Below are 6,878 nucleotides of genomic sequence, written 5' to 3' on the forward strand. Positions count from 1 at the left end.
CTGTCAGTTATATATGTACATAGAATTTTCACGGGAAAGGAACATGTTTGCCTTGTGAAAGAGGTCTGCAGTGTTCCTTGAATGAAAAATGCTGCTGACCTGTTGTACGTTTGTTCTCTTTTTTACTTGTTTGTTTTTCATGATCCAGGGTAAAATTATATCTCGTTTTATGTAATGTCGTTGTAACATTTAAGGAAGAAATAAATGTATACCAGTATTACCATTTATTTATTTTCTCTTCTCCCCACAATTAATAAGAGCACATATTGTGTATTTGTCAGATTAGAATTCTTCTTTCAGATGCTGCACGGTATCATCTGCTACAAATTAGCAGGAGTGTGCAAGCTGCTTCCCCGAGTATTACAACGGCCTTAAGCTTTAGAACTAGAAAGTTTACAACAGAGAAAGTTGGAATGGAACAACAGGAAAAGCTAGCCCTCACAAGAGGTTGCAGAATGCTTCATAAATTGGAAATAATTATGTTCATGTATTATCTTGCCATGAAAAATACACCAAAATGTGACAGTAGAGTATTTGCAAGCAGATACACGATACTCTCTGCCAGGAGAGGTTGAGAATGGTTTAATAAGGTACAAGAGCTCTCTAAGGTGAATACGGGGTTTGTTGAAAAAGTATCGGAAATTTTCGTTTTTTGGAAATATTTTTATTTATTCGCCTATATTAATATTATCTCCTTCAAAACCATCACAATTAGATACTATACACTTACGACTGCGCTTCTTCCACTCTAGGTAGAGAATTTGTCTCCCATAACATTGAAAATACTCCACTAATGGTTCATGCATTAAGGAACCTCCGAGTTGGATAACATACACAATACTCGTTAACTGCAGCCATAGCATTACCATCACGTTTGTCATAAATAAACATCACATTGGCATATTCCTCTGTTGTAAATTTGAAAGGCATCCATATTTAATAAATAATCTACAAGCTGCAACAGTTACTATGTGGTTTCACTTAAATACACTGTTGTTATTATGTTCTTTCCCGGAAAAATACAGAGAACTAACTCGTTTCAAGGTTAAGAAACGACTGAAACAACTCACTAACAGTTGCCAACAATGACATAAACGTTTCTACATTCTTAACAGAAAATAAAAAGTTTAACTTGTATAATCATCTTTGCTCCTCTGGATGTTCTGGAAAATTACTGCAGATACACGTCTGGGACATGTTTTATTAGATTCACATGCCGAATTACAACAAAATAAAGGGAAATCGTGCTTTACTTTAACCTTGTACAGTTTTGTGATGGCTTCATATTAGTGAAGTTGCTAAATTTATTAGCCATAATTCTGTAACCAAAAATTTGCGGACCCATGTTTATATGAACATTTTTTTTTACTTTTACTTGTAGAATAACATATTAAAATATTTGCATATTTTTGTGAATCACCCTGAATATGTGGTGACCAGTTGTTAACACAACTGTTTTCATGGTGTGACCTGCCAGTGAGGCCAGGTACTATGACTGTGGCGCTGGTGACAGGGGCTCAGCAATAAATATAGTATGGTTTGTTGTGTCAGTTAATTATATTTTGTATTGGTAAGTTCAAATATCCACATTACAGCGAGTCAGAAAAGTAAATTACCCATGTATATTAAGCAAGGAGATGCTGAAACTGACACCCTTAGTTGTTCAAGCATTTCTCACACCAGTTTAAAAAATTACTCATTACACTCTGCAGTTCACTCTGAGAAACGGCAGCCATTTCTTAACGAACGTTAGTCTTGAGTTCATCTAAAGTGCATGGATTTGATTTCCTGACTTCTTCTTTTAATGGCTCCCAAATATAAAAAAATGTGTGGCGTTAAATTGGAAGAATGAGGGCTCCATTTCTGCATCCACATCTGCATCAGCTGGCCGAGTTGGGTGAAGAGTGCTGATTCAAACTGCCAGTCTTGCTCGGTGGTGATGGTAGCGGGGCAGCCGAGGCGGGAAATTCAAGAAGAAACAAAAGCCTCTGCCACGGTTTAGGCGGTTATGTCGGTGAGAAGTACGGCCTCTACCCACCGATGCAAGAAAGAACATAACGGATGCCCTCTGAGGGGGGAAGGGGGCGATGAGGTCCAGATGTATGTGGCGAAAGTGGCCAGATGGGTTGATGAATTTGTGGAGAGATGGAACAGAGTGCCTGGTGACTTTGTTGCACTGGCAGGTGATGAAGTTCCAGACCCAGATCTGAGAATCGTGCTTCATGTCTCACCACACGAATCGTTCACATATGAGCCGTGACGATGACTTAATTCCAGGATGTGCTAGAGAATGTAGTGTGCCGGTGGAGAAGTTGCACCACCAGACCTCCTCTAGGACGCCAGCGAATTTTGCTTTGGTGAAAGACAGTGAAGTGGAGGTGCTGTTTAGGACTTGCTGTGTATCCTTTCCCTTGGTTCTGTGGGTTCACAAGGTTGGAAAGGTCGATGACTGTTGGGGTGGCACTAATGTGGGAAAAGAAATCTGCAATGATGTTGTTGGGGCCTTTGATATGGCAGGCGTCAGTAGAAAACTGAGAGATGAAATCAAAATGCCAAAAGCGAAGGGGGGAGGGTCGAAAGGGGAGTTGTTTATGCATCTGCTACGGGTTTATGGTCGGTCAAGATGTGGAAAGGTCAGCTCTCGATATCAGGGTGGAATTGTTTCACTGCCTCATAAACTGCTAAAAGCTCGCAGTTGAAGGCTGTGTATTTTTGTTGGGCACGTGAAAGCTTCTTCGAAAAGAACTGAAGTGGCATGATCACATTGTTGTGGCATTGTTGTGGGACTGTGCCTACCACAGAGTCACTGGCATCTGTGGTGATGAAGAGTTCAGCATCCAAGATTTGCTGAGTGAAGGTGACAGCTCATGTAAGAGAGTTCAGGGCCTGGAAGGCTGCACGCATTGGCTCGATCCATGGAATGGGGCGCATTCCTCAAGGTTGCTTGCCAGCAAGGGCATTACTGAGGGCGGCCTGAGTGACGGCTGGTGCAGGCAAATGATGATGGTAGTAGTTTATCATTCCCAGGAACTAACAGAGACATTTGTATGTGGTAGGGAGTGGCATGGATAAGAGTGATAGCAAGTTCGATTTTGGGGAGGGGAGGGGGGGAATATACCAGTGGCTGAGACGGTATACCCCAAGAACAGGACAGATTGTTGGTGTAGTTGCAGTTTGTCGGTGTTAATCTTGACTCCATTAGATGAAAAAGTGTCCTTAGAAAGGCGAGGTTGCACACGGCACTGTTGTAACAGTTGCCCAGGCAGCCAGCATCCAATACATAGTTTGTGCATGAAATGCAGAATCCATGTTAGCATGATGAAATGCAGGGACTTTGCTCACCTCGTTATCGTTTGCAAAATTCATGGGTCGACGCACACTCACTAGAGAGGCAAAGCCTGAGTCTACAGTCGCATATTGCACTGTCAAGTGGCGAATGTGTTGAGGCAACAAAACTGCAGGAAAGGTGTTGTGGAATCCAGATGGTGGTGAAGCAACGAAATGTCCTCTTGTAGGTGCAGGCGCTTTGATATCCACGTGCTGTGAGGCACGATACATGGCCAAATGGAATGAATGAAGGCGTAAACAAAGCCAGCGGGGTCACCTCTGTGGTAATTTTGTTTGGTTGCAGCCCAAGGGAAACACACTTGATATTGTAAGAGTTGATATATTTCATATTGGTAAGTACAAATGTCCTCATTACAGCTAGTCAACTGAATAAGCAAGATGGTGCGGGCCGTTAGGTAAAAGAGCCAAAGATCTTGCAATGGTGGAGATATGTTGTTCATACTTGTTGACACCACAGTATATTCCTAGAATAATCATTTAAAGCTGACTCTTGAAACTTTGTTAATAGATTTTCTTGGGATATTAACGTATATCTTCAAGAGTCTTCTGGTTCAGTTCCTTCAGTATCTCTGTGACACTCTCCGATGAGTCAAACAAACCTGTGACCATTCATACTGGCCTTGTCTGTACACATTCAATATCCCCTGTTAGTCCTATCTTGTACAGGTTCCATTCACTTGCGCAATATTCTAAAACTGATTGCACAAATGATCTGTAACCAATCACCTTTGTAGACTGATTGCATTTCCCCAGTATTCCAACAATAAATTGAAGTCTACTACCTGTTTTACCCACAACTCAGCCTATGTGATCATTCCATTTCATATCCCTACAAAGTGTCACATCAAGGTATTTGTACAAGTTGACTGATTCCAGCAGAGCTACGCGGAGTAGCCGCACAATCTGAGGTGTCTTCTCACGGTCCGCACAACTCCCCCGTCAGAGGTTCAAGTCTTCTCTCAGGCATGGGTGTGTGTGTCGTCCTTAGTTAGTTTAAGTTAGATTAAATAGTGTGTAAGCTTAGGGACTAATGATCTCATCAGTTTGGTCCCATAATATCTTACCACAAATTTCCAAATTTTTTTCCAGCAGTGACTCATTGATATTACAGTCACACGACATTACGTTTTTTCGTTTTGTGGAGTGGAAAGTGTTACATTTCTGAACATTTAGAGGAAGTTGCTAATCTCTACACCATGTTGAAATCTTATCAAGATCTGAATGAATACTTATGCAGCTTCTTTCAGATAGTACTTCATTATAGACAACTAAATCATCTGCAAAAGCCTGACTTTACTGTTAATGTTAATGTTGTCATTAATATACAAGATGAACAGCAAGGGTCCCAACAAACTTCCCTGGGACACACCCAAAGTTACTTCTACATCTGACGATGACGCTCCATCCCAGATAACATGTTGCGTCCTCCCTACCAAAAAGTCCTCAATCCAGTCACAAATTTTACTTGCTACCCCATATGATCTTATTTTTGACAATAAGGTAGGTGTGGTACTGAGTCAAATACTTTTTGGAAATCAGGAAATACTGCTTCCACCTGAAAGCCTTGATCCAAAGCTTTCAGGATGTCATGTGAGAAAAGTGTGAGTTGGGTTTCACACGATCGCTGTTTTCAGAATCCATGCTTGTTGGCATTGACGTCGTCATTCTGTTCAACATACCTGATTCTGTTTGAGGTCAGAAGATGTGCTAAGATTCTATGGCAAATCAGTGTCAAGGATATTAGACGGTAGTTTTGAGGATAATTTCTACAAACCTTCTTATAGACGAGTGTGAACTGTGCCTTCTTCCAAGAACTGGGCATGAATTTTTGTTTGAGGGATTTACAATAGATTATATTTAGAAGAGGAGCTAACTCAGGGGAAAATTCAGTGTAGAATCTGACAAGGATTCCATCATACCTTGGAGCTTTGTTGAATTTTAATGATTTTAGCTGTTTCGCAACACCACTGACACTAATACTTATTTCATTCATCTTTTCAGTGGTATGAGGATTAAATTTGGTCAATCCTCCCGTGTTTTTCTTTGTAAAGGAACATTTTAAAATGGAGTTAAGCATTTCAGCTTTTGCTTTGCTACCCTCAATTTCATTTCTTGTCTTATTTTCTAGAGGCTGGACATTATCTTTGGTGCCACTAACAGCCTTTGAATCCAACCAGAATTTATTTGGGTTCTGTGAAAGATCACTTGACAATATTCTGCTACAGTAGTCATTGAAGGCATCATGCATAGCTGTCTTGACAGCTAAACATGTTTCATTCAACATCTCTATCTATAGTCCTACTCTTTGTTTTACACCTATTAGGCAGTAATCTCTGTTTCTCTAGAAGATTCTTTACAGTGACTGTACATCATGGAGATTCCCTCCCATTACAAACTGTTCTACTGGGTATATATCTGTCCACTACATGGTCAACTACTCTTTTAAACTTCAGCCAGATTTTTTCTACATGGTCCGACATTGTGCTGAAAGTTTGAAGTTCCTCATTGAGATATGACACTACTGATTTGTAATCTAGTTTATGGAACATGTATGTCTTTGTACTTGTTTTAGTTGTCCTTTGTACTTTGGTAATCATTGTTACCACAACAACATCTTGTTGACTGATACCAGAATTGATGTGGGCATCCTCAAAGAGGTCAGTTCTGTTTGTTGCCGTTACATCCAATATATTTCCATCATGGGTAGGGTTCCTAACCATCTGTTCTAGATAGTTTTCAGAGAAAGCATTCCGTAAAGTTTCACAGAATATGTTATCATGTACACCACTAACAAAACTATAATTTTCCCAATTAACTGTTGGATAATTAAAGCCTCCACTGATGATTACAGAATGGCTGGAGAACTTACATACTAGTGGACTAAGATTTGCTGTAAGGTTGTCGGTTACATCAGGAGATGAGTCTGGTGGGCGATAGAAGGATTCAATTATCATTTTACACCCACCCCTGATACTGAGTCTTGCCTGAACATTCTCATGTGCAACTTCAGTTTCTATCTCAGTGGATTTGAGTTTCTTGTCTACTCGACAAATACACCACCACCACTACGCGTTTGGCTACCCTTTTGATATACACTTAAATTTTCTCCAAAAATGTCACTGCTGTCAGTTTCAGATATCAACCAGCTTCCTGTACTTAGTATTATGTGAGCTTCATTGCTTTTAATGAGCGTTTCAAAGGTTGGCACTTTGTTGTGACCGTTTCAGCAGTTTACCATTAGGGTTTTAATATTTTCACCTGAGGGATGCATTTCTTTTGATCTTACATTGATAAATCTGGATTGGATGGAGAGTCACCTATTCTAAAAATCACTTGTGTGCACCCCACACACTCTGATGGGTAGGGCACACTTGAGCCATTTAGGGGGTTCTACAGTTCTCAACCCTGTAGGTGGAGTCCAGGATGTAGCAGCCGAGCTTGTCACAGAAACTTTGAAGTCTCTGATACACTCTTTCCACTAGACTCAGAACCAAAGGGCTGTTATCAGTTTTGGGGACAATGCTGCCAAT

The sequence above is a fragment of the Schistocerca gregaria genome, chromosome 4 (genome assembly GCF_023897955.1).
Source record: "Schistocerca gregaria isolate iqSchGreg1 chromosome 4, iqSchGreg1.2, whole genome shotgun sequence".
In the NCBI taxonomy this organism is placed as follows: domain Eukaryota; kingdom Metazoa; phylum Arthropoda; class Insecta; order Orthoptera; family Acrididae; genus Schistocerca; species Schistocerca gregaria.